The sequence below is a fragment of the Cavia porcellus genome, unplaced genomic scaffold (assembly GCF_034190915.1).
Source record: "Cavia porcellus strain 051 isolate PalLab524CR breed Dunkin Hartley unplaced genomic scaffold, mCavPor4.1 scaffold_29, whole genome shotgun sequence".
Taxonomy (NCBI): domain Eukaryota; kingdom Metazoa; phylum Chordata; class Mammalia; order Rodentia; family Caviidae; genus Cavia; species Cavia porcellus.
Window position 1 is genome coordinate 48671461 of NW_026947512.1, and position 27923 is coordinate 48699383.

At 43.7% G+C, this 27923-nt stretch overlaps 1 protein-coding gene, 1 non-coding gene and 1 pseudogene across 5 annotated transcripts in view; 1 reads left to right on the forward strand and 2 right to left on the reverse strand.

The window, feature by feature from the left end:
• Positions 1 to 3507: 3507 nt before the first annotated feature.
• On the reverse strand, positions 3508 to 3644 carry LOC111755397 (small nucleolar RNA SNORA2/SNORA34 family). The gene has a single exon (XR_002789949.1). It is a non-coding gene; the product is annotated as a small nucleolar RNA SNORA2/SNORA34 family (small nucleolar RNA).
• A 6313-nt stretch (positions 3645 to 9957) lies between these two features.
• Positions 9958 to 17893, reverse strand: LOC134473977 (cyclin-G1-like; annotated as a pseudogene).
• An 8472-nt stretch (positions 17894 to 26365) lies between these two features.
• The window catches only part of Gpat4 (glycerol-3-phosphate acyltransferase 4), a 37530-nt gene continuing 35972 nt past the window's right edge, over positions 26366 to 27923 (forward strand). For 2 of the 4 annotated variants that reach the window (XM_063239891.1, XM_063239892.1), the window contains exon 1: positions 26366 to 26507. The gene's annotated coding sequence lies outside the window, so the exon portion shown is untranslated. Of the gene's footprint in view, positions 26508 to 26797; positions 27155 to 27923 lie in introns of those variants that run through there. The other 2 variants (XM_063239893.1, XM_003464618.5) reach the window with 2 other exon arrangements.

The following is a 27923-nucleotide window of genomic DNA, read 5'->3' on the forward strand; positions in this document are numbered from 1 at the left end:
AGGCAGAGACTTCATGAACAAAATCCAAACTGCTCAGGAAACACTACCAAGAACAAACAAATGGGACATCACCTTATTAAAAACTTATGTACCACAAAGTAGAAAGATAATCCACAGAGTGGGGAAAACATTATATCCAGCCATTCCTCACACAAAGGACTCATATCTAAAACATATAAAGAATTGAAAAAAAATTGGACTCCCAAAATTCAAAGACCCAATCCAAAAATGGGCATCTGAGATGAATACAACACTCCTCAGATGGAGAAATAAAAATGGCAAATAAATATACGAAAAAGTGTTCAACATCACTGTCATTCAAGAAATGCAGATGAAAACAACACTGAAATTACATTTCTCCCCATAAAGAATTTTTATCATCAAGAAATCAATCAGTAACAAATGCTGGAGGAGCTATGGGGAGAAAGGAACCCTTCTCCAGTGCTGGTGGGAGTGTAGACTGGTGCAGCCATTCTGGAAATCAGTGCTGAGATTCCTCAAAAAAACTAGGATTAAATGTCCCATTTAACCCAGCTATTCCCCTTTTGGGTATCTTCCCAGAAGGATTAAAAATGTCATAACACAGCAAAACATGTGCACCCTGTTTATAGCAGTACAATTAGTAATAGCTAAATCTTAGAAACAACCTAAAAGATCAACAGCTGAGGAATGGATATAAAAGATGTGGGTTTTTAATTTCTTATTTTAAGGATAATAAAACAAAACAAAACAGAACAGAACAAAGCAAACAGAACAGAACAATGCAAGCAACACAGGATTTCACAATTAGATAACAGGAAATCAACAACGGCTATCATAATGTCTTTTTTTTTTTCTTCGAAATAGCTGTCCATACCTTCACACACAATATAGTCAAACAAAACAAAATAGTATAAAACCAACCAAAACAAAAGAATGAACACATTATGGGACTTCAAAACAAGACAATAGGAACTCAACAATGGTTAGCATAATGTCTTTTGTTCTCTTCAAATTAGCTGTCCATACTCTCATATACAATGAAATAAAATAATAGAAAACAGACTAAAACCAATCAAAACCAAAAAAATGAAAGCACTACAGAAATTCAAAATCAGATAACAGGAAACAAACAGTGATTACTATAATGTTTCATTTTCTTCAAAATAGCTGTTCATACCATCACACATAATAAAATCAAAACAAAACAGAATAAAGCCAATTAAACAGAAGAATTAAAGCATTAAAGGGCTTCAAAACAAGATAATAGGAAAACCACCATGATTACCATAATACATCCATTATGTTCAAAATAGCTGTCCATACCATCAGAAACAGTAAAATCTAACAAAACAAGACAGAACAGAACCAAACCTAACAAAACTGTGAAAACAATATCAGAATTCAAGGCAAGATAAGAAATTAACATTGGTTACCACCTTTTCCTCCCAGGTGTTTGCTCCCCATCACTTTCATAATATCTATCGTGTTTTTGGATCCCACTAATTACTTCTGTTAGTTTTTTTTTTTTAATGCTTGTTCACCTGTATGACTTCAAACTATTTCACCCATGAATATGACCTCCAGTTGTATCCATTTACCTACAAAGCCTTGAGATTATCCTACTTTATAGCTGGGTAGCTTTCCCTTGTATGAAAGTGCCATACCTTTTTCTTTTTTCTTTTCCTTTTTTTTTTTTTTTTTTTGTTCGTTCCACGGATCAAATTCATAAGCTTGCAATTGCCAAGCAGGCATTTACGCCGCTGAGCTAAACCCCTGACCCCATATCTTTCTTATTCATTCTGTGATTGATGGGCAAGTAACCCTTGCTTTTTTCTGGTCTCCTGTTGCATAGAAAAATTGTTTTCTTTCCTCTGATTTTTCAGTCTATGAATTTCCTTTCAAGTTAAGTGTGTTTCTTGTGTACAGTATAATGATGGATCTTGTTTCTTGGACCACTCTCCCTATGTCTCTTTTTATTGTTCAGTTGAGGCCATCTACATTAATGATTACAACCAGCATACACTGGTTTGTCTCTGCCCTGCTATCTTCCTGTTGTTGGCTCTCCACTTTTCCCCTTCATTCAGTTGCCTGTCTTGTTTGGTGATCCTCCTCTGCTGTTGTTCCTGGAACCATGGTCATCTTTATATCTTTCTAGAATATCCTGTAGCACTCTCTGTAGGGTTGGTTTGGTGGTCATGAATTCCTTCAGTGGTTCAATTTTGAAAGATAGTTTTGCAGGGTACAACAATCTGGGTTGGAATTTGTTTTCTGTTAGAATTTGAAACACTTCATTCCAAACTCTTCTTGACTTGATGGTTTGTGTTGACAAGTCTGCTGTGATTCTGGTTGGTTTTCCTTTATAGGTAATCTGTTTCTTTTCTCTAACAGCTTTTAATATTCTGTTCTTGTGCTGAATTTCTGGGATCTTGATTATTACATGTCTGGGTGTAGATTTACTTTGGTTATGGCTAGTTGGGGTCTCTATGCCTCACTTATCTGCATGTCAGATCCTTTCCCCATGTTTGGGAAATTTTCTGCTTTTACTTCTGTAAATAACCTTTTAATTTCATTTGTTTTGACCCCTGCTTCTTCACTGATACTTACATTTCTCTTTGCATAATCTTGCAGCCATTGAGTTATTATTTCCTTGTTATTTTTAAAGCATCTCTCCTTTCACAGTTGCTAACTGCAATCCTGTCTTTAAAGTCTGAAAGTCTAACTTCAGTCTCTTTCAAGAAGTTTTGAAAGCTTTCAATTGACTTTTTAATTTCCTGGATATCTTATTGAATTTGTTTCATGCATTGTAATTCCTATCTTGTTCATTCAAGTTTCTATCATTGTCCTATGCTCCTCCTTTTTATCTGTCTTCTTTAGATATGCTGAGCAATTCTTTCATTATGTTTTTCATATCTTCTTTTACTTGAGACATTATTTCTGATCTGACTTTAATTTTTATTTTTATTTTAAAGGGGGTAAAATTAAACACAACAAGGGGCTGGGGTTTAGCTCAGCGGCATAAAAGCCTGCCTTGCAAGTGTTTGGTCATGAGTTCGATCCCTGGTACCGATAGAAAGGAAAATGACAAAAAAAAAAAAGTAAACACAACGAAACAGAACAAAATAGGACATAAACAAGCAATGTAAGAGGTATAAATTTCAAAGCTAGATGACCTGAGATCTTCACTATCTATCATATTGTCTCTTATTTTCTTCCAAATAGTTGTCCATGTCTTTGCATACAGTGAATTCATACAACATAGTGTAAAACTAATCTGAACAGAATGAAGAAGGCATTTTAGGTCTTCGAAACCAGACAATAGGGAAGTCACTAATGGCTGTCATAGAGTCTTTCATTCTCTTCAAAATAGCTGTCCCTACTTTCATGTTTATTGAAGTTCAACAAAACAAAACAGGCAGTGGGGGAGGGATTGCTTGGTTTTCCGGCGCTCCAGATCCCAGCATGGCGAGAGTCCCAGCAGCCTGCCACATTCACAGCCACTCACCAGTGGGAAGAGGGTTTGCTTCAAGCTGTTTCTTTCTAATGAACTGACCATTTCACTGCCCATGTTCTGAAATGGCCAACAGACCATAGAAAGACATCTCTTTAGGCTCCTGCTTGAAACCAACAGCATCAGGAAGCTGCCAGCCTTAATTCAGGGCCAGTGATCTGATTACTTTTCAGTCTCATGAAGTTGTTTCATTATTTCAGTTGTATCCTCTCAGAGATTTCAGGTGTGTGACTTCCATTTTCTACCATAACTGTATCTTCCAGACTTCTTTTGTGTGGGCTGGACGTTCAAGATTGCGTTTTGCTCCTTTGTCTTGACTTTCTCCTGGGTTCCTTTCAACAAGCTGGTCGTGGGGTCCCAGGCACTTCCTACATTGGCTGGCCCTCTGTGGTGTAGGGGAATGGGACAAGCACCTGGGTTCCTCTGACCCTGGGTTTACAGGAGGTAGCAAGTCATGAGGAGGGCTTCTCCAGACCTGCGCAGCTACAATGGCCAGCGGCATTTGGGGGCTGTCTGCTTCTCTCAGCCTGCATGTCTATAGTGGGACTTTCTTGATGGTGGCAGGGGTGTGTTCATTTGATCCTCCTAGTGAGTGATGGCTGCCCAAAGGAAGCAAGGGTCTCTCATGGTGGCCTATGGGTGTGGTGCCCAGGGCTTACCTGGCTACCTGTTCCAGTTCCCACTGACTGCCCACAGGAAGCAAGCTTTCTACTGTTGGCCGTCCAGCAGGTGGAGGTCAATCTGCTGGCTCTCTCTGCCTGTACTGGCTGCCCACAAGAAGGAGCCTCCTGGTGGTAGGGGCCGGCAAGCAGAGGTGGGTCAGCTGGCTCTCTCTGTCCATGCTGGTTGCCTGCAGGAAGGAGCCTCTCAACATGTGGTATTTTTATACGTGAAATACTACTCAGCCATAAAGGATAAATATGAGATTTTTATAGGTAAATGAATTAAACTTGAGACCATACTCATAAATGAAATAGATCAGACTCAAGTGTAAACATCATATTGTGAGAAACTGAAAGAGTAAATAAGATCCAAAATGTACAATAGATATTGTGAAATGGAAAGAAACTGTTCAAAAGGAAAGAGAAATTGGGATAGGGAAAAGGAGAAAAGAAGAAAAAGAAAAGGAAATGTATATATACATGATAGCTAAGATAGTTATACTAATTTCTCTTAGTTCATTTGAAAAGTTTGTGCTTCTATTGTTTGATCAATTTTTATGCATGTATCTTATAACCTGAGCAACTATTCTGAAGATAACAATATGCAATGCATTAACTATTGTTAGTCTCCTATTATCTTGTTTTGAGCTTTTATCATAGTTTTTCTCTTTAAAAAATAAATAGCAGCCAGTTGTCGTGGCACACTCTTGTAATCCCAGCACTCAGGAGGCTAAGGAAGATTATTGCAAGTTCAGACCAGCCAGAGCTACAAAGTGAGCTCAAGGCCAGCCTGAACTGCATAGTGAGACCCTCTCATAAATAGACAAAAAAAAAAAACCTTCAAAAAATAAATACCTAGCAATAAACCTAACCAAGAAGGTAAATACTTCTATGAATAACAATTTTATGATACCAAAGAAATTAAAGAAGATACTAGAACATAAGTGTGTACTGACAACTGGTGGTCAACTTGTAGCACCCAGCTGAACTGAATCAGCGAGGTGCTGGGTGTGGAAGGCCCACCTGAGCATCGTTGCCAACAATATAAAAAGGAGAACTAGAGAGGAAGCAGTGGTGGTATTGGTTCTCCTGTTTCCATTGGTTCTCCTGGCGAGGCTTGTAAGTTTCTTTTCTGATAGGAACTTGGCTGTTCTCATCATCAGAGAAGCTCAGCATCTTGTGGTCACTTGAGGATGGTTGTGTCCTGGTCCTTACTTTGAGTGTCACTTCCCAGCTCGAGTATAGATCCCTCAGTCTTCTGGCACAGATCCTTCATCCCACTGTTGCATACTTTCTAGCTTCCACTGCTAACGTTTGGGCCTTCCCAGCACAGTTCCATGAAACAGACTTGCATGAGGTCTTCAACTGGACCCATGCAGAACAGTACCATGGGATTCAGTCCCTCAGCTGGATTCTTTGAATCTTTAGTGCGTGAACAGATTTCCTGAACTTTTTTTTTGTATTTGACTTTGGGTGAATTATAAAATAATTCTATAAATTATATGCCCCATATTAAATTGTTTTCCTTGCAAACCCTATAACAGTAAGATAACCCACATTTTTGGATCAGCAGAACTAATATTGTTAAAATGATCACATTACTGAAAGTCACCTATAGATTCAGTGCAATCCCCATCAAAATTCCAACAACATTCTTTGCAGAACTAGAAAAACAATCCTAAAGTTGATGTGTAAATACAAAAGATCCAGAACAGTCAAGCAATTTTGAACAAAAGGAACAGAACTGGAGATATCACATTCCCAATTTCAAAATATATTACAATGCCATAGAAACAACACAGTACTGGCACAAAAGTAGACATGGAATACAGCAGAGGGTGTAGCTACAGTCCACACAAGTACAGCCATCTGATTCTTTTTTTTTTTTTTTTTTTTTTTTTTTTGTATTTTTCCTTTTTATCGGTACCGGGGATCGAACTCACGACTGTCTGCTTGCAAGGCAGGCGCTTATGCCGCTGAGCTAAATCTCCAGCCCCAGCTGTCTGATTCTTAACACAGGAGCCAAAAACATATGTTGGAGAAAAGATGGCCTGATTAACTAGATGTAGAAATGGAAACTAGATCTCTATCTCTCACCATTTTAAAAAATTCTTAAGCATAAGGTCATGAGTTCGACCTCCAGTACAAAAAGCAAAAACACAAAAAAACAACCCATTCACATTTAATGGATCTGTGTGTAAGAACTGAAATTTTGAAATTTCTGGAAGAACATACAAGGCAGATTCCTCGCCCCAGGATCCAATCATCTCCCAAAGCCCCACCTGTGATCGATCAGGTGACTGTAGGGAGACATCTAGTTATAAACCGCAAAATTCTGCCCCTGTTCCCCAGGAAAGCTTTTTGCACCTTTTTTATGCAAAATGCATTAGATCGCCATCTCTAAGAATTTCCAGAGTCCTAATAATTTCGACATTGCTGAAAAGTTTAAGGCAAACTCTTAGCTGTGAGCCCCTGTACCAATGAAAACAACAGCAGTAAACACCACTGACTGACGTACAAAGGCACAAGGTAAATATTCCAGTCCAAAAGGGAGAAATAGGGGGAAAGGAATGGGACCAAAGCAATACTGAAACTCAGTAGGGCAAATGTCAAATCCCACAGCTCTGTGTCCAGCACCTGGGCAGCCTGTGGCGAGCAATGAACTCCTACCTGCGTGGGCAGCCGTAGGCAGCCCCACCCTCCGGCATGTCTCAAGCCTCTTAGTTGGCTTTACTTGCTACTTACTTGCCGCTTTCCTCCGATTACCCACATTCTGGCTTTTCCAGTCTTCCGAGGGTCTCCTTTCTGTTTCACACTCAGAGCTTCACACACTGCCCTCTCAGGGACACACAAGCTGGTCCCCCGGGCCTTCTTTTGAAGTCTGCTGACCCCACATGTCTAAACCCAGCCCGCGTGGATGACACAACGATCTGTCACAAGCTGGAGCAACAGCTGAACCCTCTTCCATTTTCTTAGTGGCTGCAGAGCCTCCCACGTTCCTGGATGCCTGAGAAGAATCATCTGAATCATGCGGAGTCAAATTCCCATTCCCTAGGATGCCACTCTTATGAGGCACAGGGCCCTGAGGGCCCCTTCTTGACACAAAGTCTTTCACTTTTCCATCCTTACATCTGTGAATGGTAGGTTTGTTCTGACTCCTCCAATGTTCCCAGCGTATTGTTGGTATTGCCCAGACCCAAAGTGCTTGTCTTCTTTTTCATGCTAATCTTTTCAGCAACCAAGTTCTTTGCTCCATCTTTACAGGATGGAGTTTTCTTTTAGGCAAAACTCAAAACTTTTAGGAATCACTAGCTTTTAAGAATCTGCTGTTTGCCCCTGATTCTCAACAATGATCTGGCTAGAAGCCTTCAGCAATAGCATTTTTCTGCCTTGTAATTTCTTCCTCCGGATTAATCAGTCTGCTGCCTTCAGTCTCAGTCCCCTGCAAAGCTGAAGGACAGGAACAAAATGTGGACACATTTTGAAAAAAGCATAACACACATGGCCTACAGTCCAGCTGCAAATGGAATCCTTTCTCCCAACCGAAACATCCTGAGCCTGGTCTTTACTGGCGGTGTTTCTTTCAGGATTCTGCTCTTCTGAGCTCTGACTAGAATCTCCCATAAGGCTCGGCTTACAGCATTCAGGCTGGTCCTCAGGCTGGCATATTCAAACCTTTCCAAACTCCTCCCTCAAGCCAGTTCTGAAGGCTTTTGACCGTGTACACAGTCAGGTTTAGCCACACTATTTTTTCGTTGTTGTTGTTTGTTTGTTTCTTTTGTCTTTTTCCTTTTTATCGGTACCGGGGATTGAACTCACGACTGCCTGCTTACAAGGCAGGCACTTATGCCGCTGAGCTAAATCTCCTGCCCCATTTAGCCGGGCTAGTAAGGCTACTTCTCTGGTCCCAAACTCTGTCTTAGTTATTTCTCTTATCACTGCAGCACAGTGCCTGGCACTCACCACTCTAAGGAAAGGTTAATTTTGGGTCACAGTTTATTAAGCTTTTTCTCAGCTGGCTCTGTCACAGAAGGGCACAGCTGAGGAAAAACAGCTCATAGCACTGAGAATCCCAAATATCACCTCAGAGACCTCATAAGGAGGAAGTGCCTCCTTCCATGTCTGAAGACACAGTATGAAAATTTGTGAAAGTATATGCTATTCTTTTTTTTAAAACTACATTAAAGACAATTAATAGTGTTTTTTTTTAACAGTCCATAGTAAAAACCTAGAGTGTTTTATCTAGCCAGAATTTACTTTGGTAAGATATAGCAAAATTTCAGAGTGATAACTGACTTGAGTGACTAACAGAACATATTTTTTAATGGAACCAGACTGAGGCAGTAATTCTGTATAAAAACTTTTTATCAGGGATACAAACACCACTGATTTTTTAGAAATCTTAAAGATAATTCAATGAATATGCCAAACTTATGAGGCCTATATTTTGCCTTAATACAAAATGTCCTTCAGTTTTAAATGTAACTCCCATGGAGCAACAGCATTCTCATTTCTGATTTATCCACTGCTTGAATTATGTGTGCCAAGAGACCATTACACAATCGTGAATATAATTCTTATTATGCTGTTTAAAATGGCATGTATGAGATGGTTGGCTTTGACAAAAAACTCATTAACATTTAACATTAATTTAACATTTAAATTAAGTAGATTACCATCTTAAATATCACCAAAATACAACATAAAATATCATACTGATCCAACACAGAAAATTAGATTAATGTTATAATTGAAGATTTACAGTTCAATTTCTTGGTCTTTTTGTTAAATTTTCTACATTTACACCTTTAATTTCAGAGATAAATTCAAATCTAAAGATTCTTACCACAGCATTATACTAAGTAAAGTTTTCCCAAGTTGGAGAACAACATACTAATCTGGTTGCAGTGGTTTGAGGCTTCATAGTTTAATCCACTGTAACATTATGGAATGTATACTTCAGGGTTGGAGAAAAAGATTTCAAAGAAACATTTTTTGTTGTTGCAATAATACTATTTATATAAAGAACTACTACAACGAAGCAGACCAACTTACCAAAAGTTTGTCTAAATATTACTAGCTGTTAAAAGTAAATTTTTCATACTTAAGTTTTACAATTATATGTAGATGTGTTAAACATTAACATTTAGTTGTGGGTGGAAAAGATGAATCACTCCTGTAACTTAATAAATTTAGATGGCAGGAACACATAGCATATATGCAGTGAATTTACATTTTTATGCATATACATAATTACTTTCTAGTATTCCAAATGCTGTAGCATTGAGACCTGTGCTGAGCATTTCAGAAGCCCAGCACAGAGATCATCTGCTCAGTATTACTTTTTCTCTAGGTACACTATTCAAGTTCATAGTGACTCTGCTTATAAGCTAACAGTCTTAAATTAGTTCACATTTGGACCAAACTTTTGCTCTTATTGTAACTTTAAAATAGCTAGAGCTTGGGGCTACATATAGCAAGTTGTACAATAAAGAAAACTATTTCAGTGCCACTTTAAAAATTCAAGTTATGAATGAGGATACTGTTTTCCAAGCTGATAATTTAAGGAAATTGTTAACAAATACATCAAAGGTCAGAGAACTCCTTTCTCTTAGGGTGTTGCACCTTATACAGTGTATAGTAAACACCTTCAAATGTTTGCTGACTAGAATAGTGAGGTCATTTTTTCCTTTTGCTTTTCCAAGTCCAATTTTTTTAATTTTGAAGATGATAATTCAACACTTCAACTGAAGAAGAAAATTACAGGATTTTTTCTATGCAGAGCCTAATGGCCCGGTTTAGCAATTAAGGAACCATTTCAGGAGTTATTGGGAGGAGTTATTTTGCAGTAACTGTGCTTGAGCTGCTCTGCAGTATACCTGGAAGGAATCTACTTAGACTTCTGAACATTTGGCTTGGACTTGCTTGATGAATATTCAATGCAACACATGGATATGAGCTCTTGCCATGTATCTTGGCACATTCCTGAAGACACTCTAGCCCTTCTGTTAACTTGCGCTCTGTGCACGGCTCTTTTGCAGTGACAGGGGAAGACCAACACAGGAGGCTTTGCCTTAGACATTATGGTCCGGAGTGGTGGGCCTCTAGCTGAGGTCTCTTTTCCCTTCAAAGGGGAAGTTCTCATAAACGCATGGGTAACAGTGGTAGAAACAGAAAGGCAGTGGGAGGTTTGCCTTTCCGATGCACCTTCTCCAATGCGATGCTCCCCACACTCATCAAGTCAGAAACTGTGAACCTATACCGAATGCAAATCAAATCAGTTGCCAGCGGGACACTTTTCTCCTCTTCTATTGATTTTACAGCCCAACAAAAGCAGCTCAGTCCAGCATACCCAAGGTGCTTGGGTTGTTCCTTCATTCTAGACAGGAATCTGTGCAGTAAATTCACAGCTATAGAAAATGTCTCTGAATCAAAGTCAAACATAGTTAGATTAACAAGTTCTCTTACTTCAAAGTCCTTGTGGCTTGCAGTCTTTCTGAGGCTGTTACCATTTGTAAATTCAACTGTCTCAAGCCAAGGATCTTGGCTGACAGTGGTCTGCTGCTCCAGCAGGTATTCAGCCGGTGTTGCTGTTTCAGGAAGTCCTCTCCTGTCAGTACTTGTCCCACCTTGGTAAAGACTGTGGCTCCTTGACCATCCTCCTCGAGTCTGCTCAGCTCACCCAACCATACCAGCTAGGAAAGGCCTAGGACTGAAGGACTGGGAGGGGGCAGAGGCCTGTGGGGAGGGAGGATTGTTCTGGGTGGAGGTCTCTGCAGGCTTCAGCGCCCTCCTCCTAGTCAGACTGAAGCTCTGCACTGGTTTATTAACAAAAAATTGACCTAAATGGCCAGAATCTTTGGACCACAATGGTGTACTCTGAGCTACATCTATAATATCCTAATATGAAAATATGTCCATTTTTATCTGAGTGTAATCCATACACTGCCTAAATTCAATACACTCTGAGACTGGTTTTATCAGGATAAAATCTTCAAGTCACTATATAATGAATAATTTTACCTCCGTCCTTTTTCTTTGGTACTGAGGGTTGAATGGCTTTTTATCTTTACTCTCTTATTTTTTGGTACCCGAGATTGAGTTTAAGACCTCACACTTCGCAGGCAGGCCTTGTGCCGCTGAGCTAGCTACAGCCCCCCCACCCCCTCCACCCCCCACCCTCCCCACCCCCCCCACTCCCCCACCCCGGCAGTATTGGAGTTGAACTCATGGTCTGCCACTTGCTAGGCACTCTCAACCTTTTCCCTCTTTTTAACTTGGTTTCTGACTGAAATAAAACAGAAAATTACACAGGGAACCCGCCTGTGTTACCCAGGGAGAAAGGACTGGGCTGAAGACGTGGGCGTTAACCATGTACAGCAATGGATCAACGAGCCTCACATCGGGATAAGAACACCCAAGGAAGAGGAAGAGAGTAAAAACTGCAGAGCCCCCAAGACAGGAGCACACGAAGATCTAGGGGCTAGGTGGTGGCCTGGCCTGGGAAGGCGTCAGAGGGACGCAGCCTGAAGAGTCCCAGAGAAGGGTGACCATGGCCTCAGATGGCCTGACGACGGCCACAGCAGGCTGCAGGGGCCGCCCAGGCCTCGGGTGGGAGTCCCTGGCCCAGCACTCTGTGCCCGATGGCCCTGTCACTCTGGCTACACTTGAGATCTGTGCCCAAGGACACCAGTATCGGCCACGCCCAGGGGCAGCTGAGTCAAAGACATTCCGAGGGTGTCCCGGGGGTCCAGCACAGGACTGGAGCACTGGTGGCCAGGAGGCTGGGCGCTGAAATCCCACTTCTGGTCCAGGCCTTTCCCCGCACAGCCCTCTTGATTGGCTGCCTCAGTGGGCGGCCTGCAGGAGCAAGTAGAGGGCCAGGAAGACAGGCGGGGAGGACTGCGCTATGCAAGTGCGAGCAGGCCCCGCGGCGTGGGCACCGCTCCATCCCGCCTCCCGCCCGCGCCGCTGGGTTTCTGTGCCCGTGGCCGCGTGCCGGCGCCGCCTCCTCCCCGGGCTGGCCTGAGCTCCGGCCTCCTGCAGCCTCCGGGGCTGCAAGACCCAAGAGGCAGGTGGTGTTGGCGGACACCAGGGGGCGCTCGCTGGCGCGCGGGCACGAGCTCCGGTGACCGCGAGGCCGCTGCTGCACCCCGCCACGAAGGCGAGTGAGAAACGGCGGCCTGAAATCCGGCCGTCTGTGCGCTCATCAGGGCGAAACCCGTGGGCCAGTGCCGGGACCTGCGGTCCCCGCCTCCCAGGCCGCCAGCACCAGTGTTGGGGAGGAGATGGCCACGCTGAAGACAGGACGATCCCCCTCTGACCCAAACTTCCCTCTTCGGGAAGGGCTGGTGTCCTGGTGTCTTGACTTGGTCTTGCTTCAGCTTTTGCCAAAAGAAGCATTAACTGAAGCAGCTGCCACAGCTCATGTAAACATCTTTCCATCGTCTCAGTAAGACCCTGGGGAAATGCAACCCACTGCAAAATAGGTGTACACACACACACACACACACACACACACAAACACTAATATGAATATGCAGAAAAAAGTGAGTAGCCAATTGTGAAGGTGGCTGTTAGAGTTTGGATCAAAAACTTCCCCCAAAAGGTCTTGTGTTCTGGAGAAGGGTGTCGGGAGGTGGTTACATAGTGGGCCCTAACTTGGCAGATTAACGCATTGTTGAGGTCACAGTGGGTGTGCTGCCCAGAGGGCAGAAGTAAGGCACTGGAGTGTGTGGCCTTCAACAGGAAGTTCTGGCCCCCAGTTCGCTCTCTCTGTCTCTCTGTCTGTCTGTCTGTCTCTCTCTCTATCTCTCTGTCTCTCTGTCTCTGTGTCTCCTCTCTCTCTCTCTCTCTCTCTCTCTCTCTCTCTCTCTCTCTCTCTCTTAGTTCATCCTACTTTCCGCTTGAGGCTAGCCTCTTCCCTTCCCCACACCCCATTCCATGATGCAGCTGCCGTGGAGCCGCTGGCCAAGGACTGAAACCTTTCTTCTTCTATGTGCGTCAGGTCACAGTGACCAAAAGTTGGCAAGTACAGTGTACAGTGACTTATTCCTAGAATATGTGGTAATACATGAACCCAGAGTTTCTGAAATCTGTCTTGTCCTTGAGCATCTGCCAGGACCTCACAGTGACCAGGACATCCCAGAAGTCTGAGTGGAGCAGGTGTCACATGAGAGAGGGACAGGGATTTAGACTTTTGATATTATTGCCAAATAAAGTTATAGAGGCAACCACAGAAAGGAAAACTAATGGGGCTGAGAAAAGACACTCTTCAGTTTTGGATTTTACATTTCTGTCTCATTGTCAGGCCACATTGCCTGGTATGCACTTTGAAATCATATTTGACCATTTTTTTTGTTTTTGTTTTTGCAAAGCCTTATCTTATAAATAGCACACTTTTGTTTATTTCTCCTATTCTGTTAATATAACTTTATTCTGTGTGTTTTTTTGAATTTGGAAATATACGGGTATGTCATATGCAACAGTAGTGATCCTGTCATTTCTCTCTGTTAAAAATATAGCCAGGTGTGGTGGCCCAGCCTGTAATCCCAGCACTGGGAAGGCTGAGATGGGAGGACTGTCAAGAATTTGGGACCAGCCTGGGCTACATAACGAGTTCAAGCCCAGCCTAAACTATTCAGTGAGACCCTGCCTCAAAAAAGCAAAAACAAACAAACAAACAAAAAAGAGAGAGCTCTTTTTATTTTCACCATGTTCTCTAAGTATTGTCTATGAAAGTCTGCATTAAATGAGCTCAGCTTATTATTTTATTAATCAAATACATGTATCATTTGCTTAGGTCTGGTAGCTATCATGTAGTTTTCCCTCATTCAACAAATATTTATTGTGTAACTCCTTTATGCTATTTGCTTTATGCTATGAAAAGTAACTGAAACAAAATTCACAATCCAGTGAAGGGCAGATGAAGACATAGATAATGCATCCACTAAACAATGCTAGGGACACACACAGTGTAAAAGGGGAAAGCAGAGAGAACTCCCAGGAGGGGCTGAACTTTTAAGTGAGGTTCTAAAATATGAGCAGACAAGAGCTAAAAGTTCGTTTAGCTTGCATAATCTTATTTCAGGTGCGGTATGAGTTGTACTAGACTCATTATTAAAATAATTTAGGTCAGGAGGGGTGGTGCACACCTTTATTTATTTATTACTGGGAATTGAACCCAGGGATGTAGCTCAGTGCTTGCCAGGCAGGCACTGTGCTATTGAGTTACATCCCTGGCCCTGGCACACACCTTTAGTACCAGAATTCGAGAGCCTAAGGCAAGAGGATCACCCTGAGTTCAAGGCCAGCCTGGACTCTGTAGTATAAAGTTCAAGGCCAGCCTGAGCTACGTAATGAACTCCTGTCTCAAAACTTGAAAACTCCTCTTTTCTTGCCTGGAGACTGTAGGAAGGCAGTCACTGTTTCAAAGGAGAAGATAGTAGAGGTAAGAAGGAATTTAGAAATCAGTGAGCTGGGCAGAAAGAAGTTTGCCATATTTATCCAAAAAGATGTTCCACTTCAGCAACTATCACCACTGCTTGGCAGGTAGAGTCCTGTGCAAGCAGAATTTTAAGGTGTATCAGGGTCAGGATTACAGCTCACTGGCACAGCACTTTATTGCACTTATGAAAAAGAAAACAAAGGTTTATCATATTGATACAGGACTCTAAATAATATAAGGGAAATATTATAACTCCCAACATGCTAGATGTCTGCTGTACTGATTCATGTTCTCCAAAATCAAAGAATGAATTCTAAGGAACAGTGGACATTAACAGCAGGAAATTGTATTAAGGGAGAGACAGGTACTGAGAGACAGGAAGGGGGCCTGAGTGGGTTGCCATGGACCTCACTTTCCAGAGGAAGTTTTATAGAGCAAAATCACCAGGTGGTGTGAGATCATGAGGTGAGTACAAGGTGGGACAAAGCTATGATCAATCAACAAGATTACAAGTGTGGCAGCTTAGGTGATGATCTAAGGGGGAAGCAAGTTAAGTATAAATGTACACTGAAAGAACAAGGGTATTTTTTGGAAGAGATGAGTCAGGAGGTCCCAGGAACCCACCTGGATGACTGACTAATGTCTGTTTAGACTTCATTGGCTCAGGTGACACCCATTACAGTGCATTGCTTATCGCTCAGGGAGGCATATGGCCTGGTCATTCCATCTTTGTCTTGAGGGCTGGTCTTCAGTGGATGCACCTCCAGCCACAGTGGTAATGTATTCTCATCCGCTGACTCCCTCGAGGGCGCAGCCCTGTTCATTTGCCTATAATATCTACCTAACTTAGCTGTCTGTAATTGTTCTCTCTCTGCAGAGGTTCCCCTAATTGCCATGAGGGGCAAGGAGCAAAGACCATTCTGCTACTTTTGGCTTGAGGGGCTTGTAGTTGTGGTCAGCAGTCAGAGATATTTCACAGAGGGTCTATCTAAAGGTCCTCAATGACACCAGGTGTCCGGGTCTTGGGTAGGCATATAGCTTTAAGTCTGGAAGAGACAAGACCAAAGAAACAGTTAAATAAGTATGCACAGGTCAAATAATAAGGTCAACAAGATTGTTACAAATACAACCAACAAATGTTTCTACCAGGAAGACTGAGTAATGGCCCCTTACAAAGAGATAAGGAGGAGCCCCAGGAAATTTTAGAAGTTAACATAGCATTAACCTGTCATTTAATGCCTTGAACAGTCATTGAGATATTAGCAGAAGGATCAGGAATGCACACACAACCTTTGGCTTTTATAACTGCACAAGTACCCCCTCATGCTGTTGTTAGAATGTCTAATGCCATCCAATTTTGGAGGATGGTTTGCCTCATTAACTTTATTTTTAGGAGCCTGAGACCAGTCCAGGTGTCATTTAAGGTCCACTGAATAGTAAGTAAAGGCTTCAATGCATTGTATGAAATCTCTAGCCCTTGGGAAGGAATAAAAATAAAAGTCAAATGATTGTATCAGTGAAACAGTTTTTAGAACATCAGTACTAAGTTTGCATGTGTCAATATCTTTGATACTCTTGCCTGATAACCACACAAGTCCCAGCATGTATCCCCCTATCGATCCAGGGCAAAGCTAGGGCTAGAGATTGGTTCCACAAGACCAATCAGAGCCACTGGAGGATTCCTATCTAATTCCAGGAGTCCAGGTTTGCACCTTGACAGCTGATGGAGTGGACAGGATCACGGTGTGTGGTCCTTCCCAAATTGGTCCTAGAGAAGGTGATGATTAGAGAAGAGACTTTATCAGTGTTAAATCTTGGGGGTGAAATATGGAATTTCCCCATTCCTTAGGCTGAGCCAGTGTTAGCTGTTAAAGAGTTTGTTGGAATTTAGTCAGTGAGGTGACATCATTTAGTAAGGCATCTATTAGTTTCTCCATCAAAGAGAAAATCATTAGTAAATAAAAACATCTATAAAGCATTTAAATGGACTGAGGCCTAGGATTTGAGGTGTATTTTTTGCTTTGTAAGAGCTGACAGTAGTGAGGTCACTGTAGATGGGTCTCCTGAGCCATTTTGCAAAAATGTCTATTTTGGGTCTCACTTTCTGTACTTTTCCTGATGATTGTCATCTCCATGCATGAAATTGATAGACGATGCTCAGTGCCTGAGAAACACCTTGTATAACTGTTGGTTTAAAAGAAGGCCCATTATCACTCCATAAGCTCTTAGAAGTCCAAATCTGGGGGTGATTTCTGAGACCAAAGCCTTGACCACTTCTTGTGCCTTTTCTATTCTACAAGGAAAGGTTTCAATGTAGTTTGTGAAAGTATCTACCCAGACTAATTTGAGACACTTACTCTTTGGAATATGAGTAAAATTGAGTTGCCAATCTTCTCCAGAGTGTTTATCATGTCTCTTTATACCTGGAGGATCTATGATTCAGTTAAGAAGATTGTTCTTTGGCAGAGCTTATATGTCTTAATTATCTATTGTAATGTCCGAGAAAGTCACTTTCCTGTGAATAACTTTGAGGCCATCTAAAGTTTTGCTATAAAGACTTAATAATTTTCTACTGACTAGCACCAGGAATGAACAATTTACCATCATCTGATTGTTATTATCCAAATGGAAGGCAGTGACACCCATGGCAGAGAGACCATTGAATTTTTGACTGAGAATATGTAAGTTGAATATTATTAAGGGACCCTTCCTAGATCAGGGAGGTCTGAAGAAAAGCCCTTGAGAAGCTTCTTTTGTAGCTGTGTCAGCCAGTTGATTACCTTAAAATACTTTGTTAACTCCTTTTTTTTTCTGTCCTCTACCATGAATAATTGACACTTTGGAGGGTACATAGACAGATGATAAAAGTTTATCTATCTCCTTATGATACTTTATAGAAGATCCACTGGTTGTATATATGTATGGCTACATGGGCATGCAATTCACACTTTGAAAGGACTTTTTGTTCTTTACTGAGTTGTAAAGTGTCAGGAGCAGCTGAAGCTGGAGCTCCATCCCACACGTGGGTCTCGAGCAAGGCCATTCTTGAGAACAAAGAGACCTGAGGCGAGCCATGTGAGCAAGCTGCTCCAGTCCAGAGAACACCGCGCTCTGACTCCAGCAAGCAATGGGCTGCCAGGCAAAGGGGATGTCGTGTGACACCAATCTGCCAGATGCATAACATGCTACCGTGGTTGAGCAGTTCCTTTCCTCTCATCAGGAGAGACACAGCTCCACCTGATCCCAGTTTTCTGTGTCTCATCTTTACTTCTTCCCCTTCTCACCGCCCTTCATGGTCCTCATCCTGGGAAGTTTGAGAGCTGTGCAGTCCATGGCAGTAAAAGCCTGGCCAAAGCTGGGGAAGGTGAGGGACTTCCAAGTGTCTGATGTAGAGTCGGAAGAGTACACCTTGCCTTTCTCATCCCATTTTCCACAAAGAAGTTGTCATCACAGAAAGAGTCTAGTAACTCTTCTCCAGCTGCATACACATGGAGAGTTACTTGTTTAAGTCATGTCTTTAAGCCTCGATTTCCTCCTTTTCTGGTAGGAGGCAGGGGTAAGGAAGGCACATTTCTTTAATGAATAGCTGGTCTTTCTAGAAGTAGAACCTGGTATTTAAGAAGTTGATTGTCTGATAGGCTCCCTTCAGAAGGAAGATGTCCCATCACATTGTGAGGTGTACACACACTGAGATCCTTGTCTAAAGTTAATTTGGATGCCTCTGGTATGAAGTGAGCTACAGAAGCCACAGCTCTAAGCATGTAGTCCATTCCTTTGCTACAATGTCTAATTCATGACTCAAATAACTCACAAGCTGTTGAGCAATCCCTCAGCACATGAACACTCTCAAAGCCTTGTTCCACAGCTCATCAACATGTAAACTGAAATGGTGTTACCTCCAGTGACTCCTTTCACTGAAGCATGATGCTGGAACGAAGGCCAGGGTTGAAAAGGAGGACCCCAAGACACAGGCCAGTATCTACCAACAGGCTGGTTTCTTTCCCTCTATAGTCATGATTATCCTGGGCTCCTCTCTGGATGAGTCTGGCCAGAGAGAAAAGCCAGAGAGTTCCCTGGACCAGCTAGGGCCTTCACCTCAGAGAACAGTCCAGTTTCCAGTGGTCACCTTTGAGATGAGGGCATGGCCTGAGGAGGCCTCAGGAGGCCATTGTCATGATGGTTCCTAAACGTGGCCTGGCTTTCCACAGTGGAAGCAGATAAGTCTAGTTGTCAAGCATTTCTTAGATGCCTAAGAATCGGGTTTGGGGCTACTCCTTTTAAAGCCACAAGGTAGCCACTTTGTTTTCTCTCCTTGCCCCCCCCCATCCTGATTAAAAATACTGAGGAGGCAATTTTTACTGAAGTACCAAGTGAGCTATACGGAGTAAAAGCCATCTTTTGTAGCTTTTGAGGCTGGCTGAGTAATAAATTTGTCTTTAAGAGTAATCCATGCTGGGCTAAGTATTTAGTTCAGTGGCACAAGGTCCTGAGTTCAATTTTTGATACCAAAAAACCCTCTCTTTCTATTGAACCAGGAGCCAGGGATGTACGCTTTATCAATGCCTCTTGTGAATGATGTAAGGAGGCAGAGGGATTCTTATCTTTCTCCTGATTGAAAGGATTTTGGCCAGGCAGGACACTGTAGCCGGCAAAGCCTCAGGCGGAACCAAGGAGCTCTATCTCCCCACCCCTAGGAATTTGCCCCTGGCGCCAAACAAGTGCCAGTGGGCTACCTGTGCATCCCTAATGCCCCTCAGGCTCCACCCCAAACCTAAGCTACATGTACGCCTTTACTCTACGTGTCCCAGGGAGAGATCGCTGACCCCGGGAAGATGCCGCACCCCAGGGGCTCGGGGGTCTCTCCCCACATTCTTAAAGGTTATTTATATTTCATACTTCTTATCTTTTCAGCCGCTCCATAATTCTATCGCCGATGAATAATTGACAATTAAAAAACTTTCTTAGACCTTCAAGAATGATGTCTAAAGATGCCTCCTTTTCCAATCTCCTGTATGGTTGGTCATCGAGTAGGGGTCTAGTGTAGGAACTGCTTGGGTTCCAGTAAGAACCAGCTGTTCCCCTGGCTTCCTGTCTTCTGGCCTTATAAAATTAACAATATGATATTCATCTCCAAATGTAATAGCAGCTTGTAATACTACTTGTCTCATTAAAAGTCAAGGCTGACCGAGGATTTAGCTCAGTGGCCTAAGCCCTGCCTGGCAAGTTCAAGGTTTTGAGTTCAACCCCCAGTACCAAAAAAAAAAAAAAAAAAAAAAAAAAAAGTCAAGGTTGAATTTAAGAGCAACATTACATCTTCCTGAAAGGGTTTGGCCCAGATAGGACACTGTAGCCAGGAAAGCCACAACCGGAAGCAGGAAGCCCCATCTCCCCTGCCCCTAGGAAGTTACCTGTGACGCCATCTTCTCGCCCCTGGGAATTTACATATGGTGCCAAACCTAGGACCAATGGGCTACCCGTGTATCCCTAATGCCCGCCTTAGGTTCCACCCCAAACCAAGGCTATTTACAGGCCCCCGCACCATGTGTCCGCCGGAGAGATCGCCGGACGCCAGTGGTGGGGGTGCCGGTCATCTCTCTCCGTGTTCTCAGAATAAAGGCCGCTTTTTATTTTATATTTCTCATCTTTTGTTAATATTTTTCATCTTTTGGAAATAGCCCTAGTGTTAGGTCTGAGAGAAGGGGGGAGGAGAGGAGAAGTCCGTGGGAGGAATGGAGCGGAGTGGACGGCCGTGAAAGTAGTGGTCAGCGGTGGCTTTATTCCGGGACTGCGGGGAGGGGGCCCCCCCCGCCGCCGGCCCCGGGGCGCAGCATCTCTGCACCGAGCCCGGGGCCGGGCTGTGGTCTCTCCGGGAACACGGGGAGTGGAGACTGGCGCGCTGGAGTCTGGCGAGCTCTCTCTCTCTCTCTCTCTGGCGAACTCTCTCTGGCGAACTCCCCCCGGACACGTGGCGTGGGGGATCTAAATAGCCTAAGCTTAGGGCAGTGCCCCAAAGGCCATTAGAGATGCACAGGTATCTCATTGGCGCACAGGTCCTTAAGGATGGGGATATAGAATTACAATCAAGTCCATAGGGGGCAGGGGGGGAGGAGTTTAGCTGCAGCCTTTTCTGGTTACAGTGTTTCATCTGCGCCGGCAACTCTTTCACCTAGCACTTCCCAGACCAGCTCATAGGTCTAAGTAAGTTCTCTGAAGACTTTGATATTCTTAGCTGTATCATCTGGAAACTTTTTCAGATCTTGTTTGATCCATTTGTGGCCACTGAAGGAAAAAGGCACATGAACAAGGGTATTGCTAATTCACCATTTACTTCCTAAGGGAAGGGATATTGTCCTTGAGAGGCTTGAGCAAAATCAGCTAAGGGTGGAACACAGCCTAGTGGAGGCTTCAATTATGACTAGTTCAGAAGCTTCACCCTTAGGATCTGAAGGGCATTGGGGGAAACCTCAGGCTCAGTAACAGTAGATGAAGCTTTGATTAAGCATGGAAACCTCACCCTCAGGGTCCAAAGGGGGAAGGAGAGGAGCATCAGGCTCAGTGATAAGGGATGTGTCTGATTGTGCCTTAAGGGCCAGAGGTATCTGGTTTTCCTGTGGCTTACATTTACATTTTGAGCGCAAGCAATGTTTCTCTACTAATGCAAATAAAATCTGAATATAAGGTAATTTTAATCATTTTCTCTATCTCTTACAGTACAGTTTTAGTTGTAAAATAGTATCATGACTCATATGACATCAAGATAAGGCTGTTTTACTCAAATTCCACTCCAAAATGTCTGTCTCCAAATTTGCAACACACTTATGAAGCTCACAGGTTAAAACCTGACCCCGGAGCTGGGGGTTTTAGCTCAGCGGCATAAGCGCCTGCCTTGAAAGCAGGCAGTCATGAGTTCAATCCCCGGTACCGATAAAACAAAAACAAAAACAAAAACTGTGCCTATCATTCAACAACCACAATTCATTAACTAAGGTATTTCCCTTCCCTACACACATAAATGATGTGGACCAAACCTAAGAGGGGAGAGAGCACGAGTGAGGAGGTTGGAGATTCTCCCATAAACTATTGTGGTCCCTTCAATATTGTGCTTAGGAAATAGCTCTTTCTGATCTCCCCTGTGGCTGGTTCTTTCTAAGGGGCCTCAAGTTCAGTCTCCCAGGGGAAGACTGTTGCCCAGAACACTTAATCAGGAGCATCGCCTTGCTGCGTGTTCTCCTGGGTGGCTAAAGTTTCAACATCTCATGTGATCCAGAGTAGGGTAGTGCCCCTCATCTAATAAGACTCCACTATCTTTGGTGCTAGCAAATGTTCATTTTCTAAAGGCTCAACTTAAAGGTTCTTAGTTATTGGATCTGAGGGAAAGGCTGGAACCATTCAGAGTTCCTCACTCTCTAATCTGTAGCAGAAACATGCCTCCAAAAAAAGAAAAGTACAAAGTGACAGGGAAAAGGTCAGAAATACGATTTTTTAAAAGGAAGTTTTATTTTGTCATGCTCACAGTGAGTTATTGACACAACTTGCCTGTGAGTCATCTCGGTCATCCTGGAAAGAGAAGAATGGGGGATCTTAAGAGCTAACACTGCTTCATCACTAGCGATCAGAACTGAAAGGTACCTGATGCACTGGAGGCTTAACATTCCCTCTAGAAAGTAGAGGGTGATCAAGCCAGACATCCCAGAGAAACCTGTCCTCCAAGTCTTAATAGCAGCAAATGAAGTCCCGTGATTTATTAATAGGTATCTGTATTTTTAAAATACAAATAGATAAAATACAATAGGTATTTATATTTTTAAAATACAAAAAATACAGGTATCTGTATTTTTAAAATACAAATAGATTTTATAAGAAGACCCATTTATAGCATTTCACATCAAAGTCCACCTAAGAGGTGCTCTAACAGTATTTTTTTCCTGCTGTTTAACATAAAATAACAAATCACAACAAATAGGTCAAACAAAGAACATCAATAAATTTACCAACTAGTAAGTCCAAATTCAGTATATATAAAACAGGAATACAAGGTCTTGCCTGCAAAAGTCAAATGTTGCTTCAAAGAAATAATCTTTCCACAATTTTTTTAACAAAAATAATGCATAAAAGAGACAAAGCATAAAATTCAAGGCATGAGCAACTGGCGAACAAGGATGACAATTTTTGATCACCTAAGTGAACCATAATCTAGAATCCATGAAATAAAAGCAAACTCTTACCTCCTTCCAATGATCTCAGCAAGGCCTCCAAATGATATAAGGGAAATGTAACTCCCAACCTGCTAGATGTCTGATATGCTGATTCGTGTTCTCCAAAACTAAAGAATTAATTCTAAGAAACAACAGATGTTGAGAGCAGGAAATTTTATCAAGGGAGAGACAGGTGCTGAGAAACAGGAGGGGACTGAGATGACTGCTGTGGACACCACTTTCCAGAGGAAGTTTTATAGAGCAAAGTCACAAGGTGAGTACAGGGAGGACAAAGCTATGATCAACCCATAAGGTTACATTTATAGCAGCTTAGGTGATGTTGATCTAATGGGAAAGCAAGCCAAGTGACAAATGTACATGGAAAGAACAAGGGACGTTTTTGGGAAGAGATGAGTCAGAAGGTCCCAGTCACCCACCTGGGTGACTGACTAGTGTCTCTCTAGACTTTATTGGCTCAGGTGATACCAGTTATAGTGTATTTCTTTCTTTTATTTTTGGTCCGAGGGATTGAACTCAAGACCTCGCACTTGCCAGGCAGGTGCTTGTGCCACTGAGCTAAACACCCGGTCCTATAGTACATTTCTTACTTTTCAGGGAGGTATGTAGGTCTGATCATCCCATCTTTACCTCAAGGCCTGTCTTTCAATGGGTGCACCTCCAGCCCCAGTCACAACGTATTCTCATCACCTGCACTGACTCCCTTGGATGCCTAGCCCTGTCCAGCTGCTGCTAATATTTCTACAAACTTAGCTCTATAATATTGTGAGCCTTCAGGCCATACAGGACATTTTTCTTGCTTTGTTCTGAGGCAGAGTTTCATTATGTAGTTCAGGCTGGCCCTGAACTCACTCACTTCCAAATTGTGAAGCTGTGCGGACATAGACTAGACAACCTGTCTTCTTCACTCTGCCCTGACTTGCAACACCTACCCAAACCTGAGCTTTCCTGCACAAATCAATCCAATCTACATACCATCAATATTTTGATGACTCTCAAATATCTCTCGATAGCCAGACCTCCCAACTCCACCTCATAGGTCAAGAAACATACCTCAAATTGTAGTGTCTCAAAAAAGTCAAAAATAGAAGCGAAGGTATAGCTCAGGGGTATGGCATCTGCTTAGCATTCAGGAGGCCCTGAGTTCAATTCCTCAACACCAAAAACATAAAGAGAAATATCACATGGCCTGCGAATTCCACCTCAATGTGTGTGTGTATGTATGTATATATATATATATATATATATATATATATATGAAAGAATTGAAAATAGCTTCGCAAATGTCGTGACAGAAAAAGAAACTATGATATGCACATACATGGAACATTATTCAGCCTTAATAAAAGGAAATCCTGATCCATGCTACATCATGGATGAACATAGAGGACATTATTCTAAGAAAAATGGAATCATAGCTGCTAAGGACTTAGGGAAAGGGGAATGGAGAGTTTTTACTGGTTACAGAGGGATTTTGTGTGTGGGGTACTGGGGGTTGAATTCAGGGTCTTCACACTGACCTACAGCCTCAGCCCTTTTTATGTTTGTTTTGTATTTTTTTTTGTACCAGGAATCAAATTCATAACCTCACGCTTGCCAGGTAGACACACTATGTTATATCCCCAACCCCTTATGTTTATTTTGAGACAGGGTCTAAGTAGTTGTCTGAGCTGGGCTAAACCAATGTGATTCTCCTGCCTCAGCCTCCCTAAGTGCCAGGATTGTGCCACCACATGCAGCTCAGTTTCAGATTTTTCTTTTTTTGAGACACAGTTTCACTACACAGTCTGAACTGGCCTTGAACTCTTTATAGCCCAGGCTGGCCTCAAACCTGCAGCAATCCTCCTACCTCAGCCTCCTGAGGGCTGGGATTACAGATATGAGCCACTGTGCAGGGCTTCACTTTGTTTTTTGAGATGAATAGGTTCTGCAGGTTCACAACATTGTGCATAGGTTTAATACTACCCAACTGCACACTTGGAAATTGTTAAAACGCAAGCTTGAGGTGTAGTTCAGTGACACAGCACATGCTAGCACATGTAAGGCTCTTAACTCGATGCTCAACATAAAAAAAAAAACACAAAGAAAAAAGAGCAATGATTAAAAGGATAACTCTCATTATATGTATTTTACAATTAAATCTTTTTGCATTTTTTGTCCAGAGGTGCTCTATCCCTGAACTACAGCCTTAGCCATTTTAAAAATGTTACTTTGAGACAGGACCATATAAAGCAGTACTTAAAGAGTAACTTCCTTCCAACTCCCCTCCTCCCCTGTAGCTGTAACTCCTTGTTCTCCAGCAAATAAGATTGGCAGCTACCTCCTGTAGGCACAGTTTATGCCATCATGTTCTCACAGGACTCATAAGACTGTAGTGTTTTTCAAGGCCTAGTTATTAATTGCTTTGTCTTGCTTCTGAATCCTTGCTTGCCCTCTTACCCTTAGTTTCTGAAGAAAAACCTCCTCAGCCAATGTATAAAACTAGAACCTTTTGTTTGTTCTAACACCCAGCACTTTGGACATAAGTTCAACTGGGGACATCTGAAATCTTGGACATAAATCCTTTTTTCCCATCAGTCTCTCTGATCTCTTGGATTCTGCCCAGCCTTGGCCTCACAGTTGCAATCCATCTGCCTCAGCCTCCCAAGGAACTGGGATTACACAGGTGGTACTCTGTGCGGGTACAAAGCCGGCATTCTTTACACAAATGTTGACGTTTATGCGTTTGGACTTTACCCTAAAGATTTTATTAGATTATTTAGCATAGAACGACAATCAGGCAGCAGTATGAAGAAAAAGAGCAAAACGCTCCGGTACTAGAGGAAAAAATAGTCTTTTAAGAAGACTTTCTCTTTCTTTCGTGTTTAAGAGGCCAGCTTTAGGGCTCTTTAGAGATGATAAGCTTAGGTTAGTTCTTTGAAGCCTGAAGAGGCTATGAGAAATCCATGCGGAGACGTTCCCAGGGAGGTTCATCCTGGAAAGCAGCAGCTCTGAAGGAACCCGAAGGTCCCATACACCAACTCCTCTGCCCCTTTGAATCTCCTTCCTTCCTTTCTCCCTCCTTCTCCCCCTCCTTTAGCGGGGTGATGCTGGGTAGTAAACACAGGGCCTTTGCACCGAGCTACATCCTCAGGCTTTTTTGTTTTTAAATTTGAGAGAGGGTCTCCCTAAATTGCCATGACTTGGCCTGAAATTGTGATCTTTCTGCTTCAGCCTCCCAGAGTGCTGTGATTACGTCTTCCCCAGTCAGTAATCAGATAAACTAGACGGGGAGGGCCGAGCTAGGCAGGCCCCAGTGCCCAGCGAGGCCCTGGAGCCTTGGGGTCCGCTACCTGGCACCGACCAACGGGGAACAGGGTGCGGCGTGGTTGCGGACAGTTCTTGGGCTGGCCAGGCCTTGAGCTAAGCTCTTCACATCCAGACTCCTGTTGTCTATCAACAGTCTCCAGGTGACACATCTACACAGCCCCGGACGCAACCTGGCCTGACCTGGGTGGAGGAGCGCCCCAACCCTGCTGCAGGGAGCCGCCTTGCGCGCCCGGGCCCCGCCCCTGTGGCCGGCGCGCGCACGTCAGCGCGGCGTAGACAAAGGGGGCGCGCGCACGTCTCACGCACGCCGTGGCGGCGGCGGCAACGACAGCAGCGGCCGTGGGAGGCGGCGCGCGCGGAGGACCGGGAACCTGAGCCCAAGACTGGTGAGTGGAGCGGCCTCCCCTTCCCGGGGGCGCGGGGTCAGGGCACGCCGCCGCGGGGACCTTGCCCACCCACCTCCTGGGGCCCGGCCGGCGGAGCCGAGTGCCGAGCCTGCGCGCGCCGGAGCGCTGGCGGCCAAGCACCGGCCCGGCCCCGAGGAGGGCGGCGGCGGTGGCGCGGCCCGGTCACGTGGGCGCCCGCTCCCCGGAAGCTGCCGCTGCCTCCTGTCCGATGGGCGTCCCGGCGCAGCCAGCCTCCTTCCCCGCGCCCCTCGCCCTTCCGCTGGTCCACGCCCGCCTAGGCGTCCTCCGCCTCGCTGCTGGCGCATCGGCATCTTTGCACTTGCCGTCGTGCGGAGGGCTTCGAGTTTAGTCGCTGAGAAGGGACAGAGAGCTGCCTGTGGCCGCGTTAGGGGGTGGCTCTGCCATGTCTTGCTCGGCGCATCGCCCTGCCCTTCCCAGTGCTTTGAGTGTGCTCCTTGGGAACCCCGAAATCATTTGCAGAATTTTCTTTCTGCTTTATTCTGGCTGAACTGAGAAGCGCTCTGCTTAATTTTATATCTTGGAGAGTCCATCTCAACTCAAGGAAAACGATGTGAAAAGCAGTTACACTTAAAGTGTGAACAAAACCCTGTAATACTGCCAACGAGGTACTGCTTTTCTCTTTGAAAGTGGGGTGTGTGTGTGTGTGTATTGGCTTTGTATTTTGGGGAATTTGAGACAGAAGTAGATGAATGAACCAGCATGTGGTCATCGTCCACCCCCATCAGCGCACCTATCGCTAATCCTATCCTCTTCATCTCTGCATTCACTTCTCCCATGATCCAGGGAGAAATTAATTAAATAATTGTTATACTGGGGCTCCAGCTCTTTGTTTTGTTTTGAGACAAAGTTTCACTGATTTGCCCAGTCTGGGCTGTAAGCCTGTGACCCTCCTGCCTCAGCTTCCTTGAGTGTTGGGATTACAGTCGTGCGCTATCACACCTGGCTGAGTTCTTTTATTTATTTATTTTGATACTGGGATGTGATCTTAGGACGTTCCATAAGCACATGTTCTACATGCCTTGAACCGTAGGGAGAAATTCTTAATGAAAGGTAAGCCCTTATTTCTCAAGAATAGCTTCAGGTTGAAAATAAAAATTTCAGTGTATGTTATGAAAGCTTCCTGTATTTGCAGTTGGGGCTTTTTGGAGATAATTGGTTCACGGGGGCCTGATACACCTCCATGGGCCAGTCTCCCTGTGAATTTATAGCTAACTGATTTGGGAGGTGAACCTCTTTGGAGGAGGACTGCAGGGGCCCTGGCATGGAAGAGTGGGGTCTTGCCTCCCCCTCTTGGCTCTGCTTCTTGCTACCTTGTCATGAGCTGTTTTGCCTCTGCTGTGCCGCTCTGCCTTGGATCCAGCCAACTGTAGACTA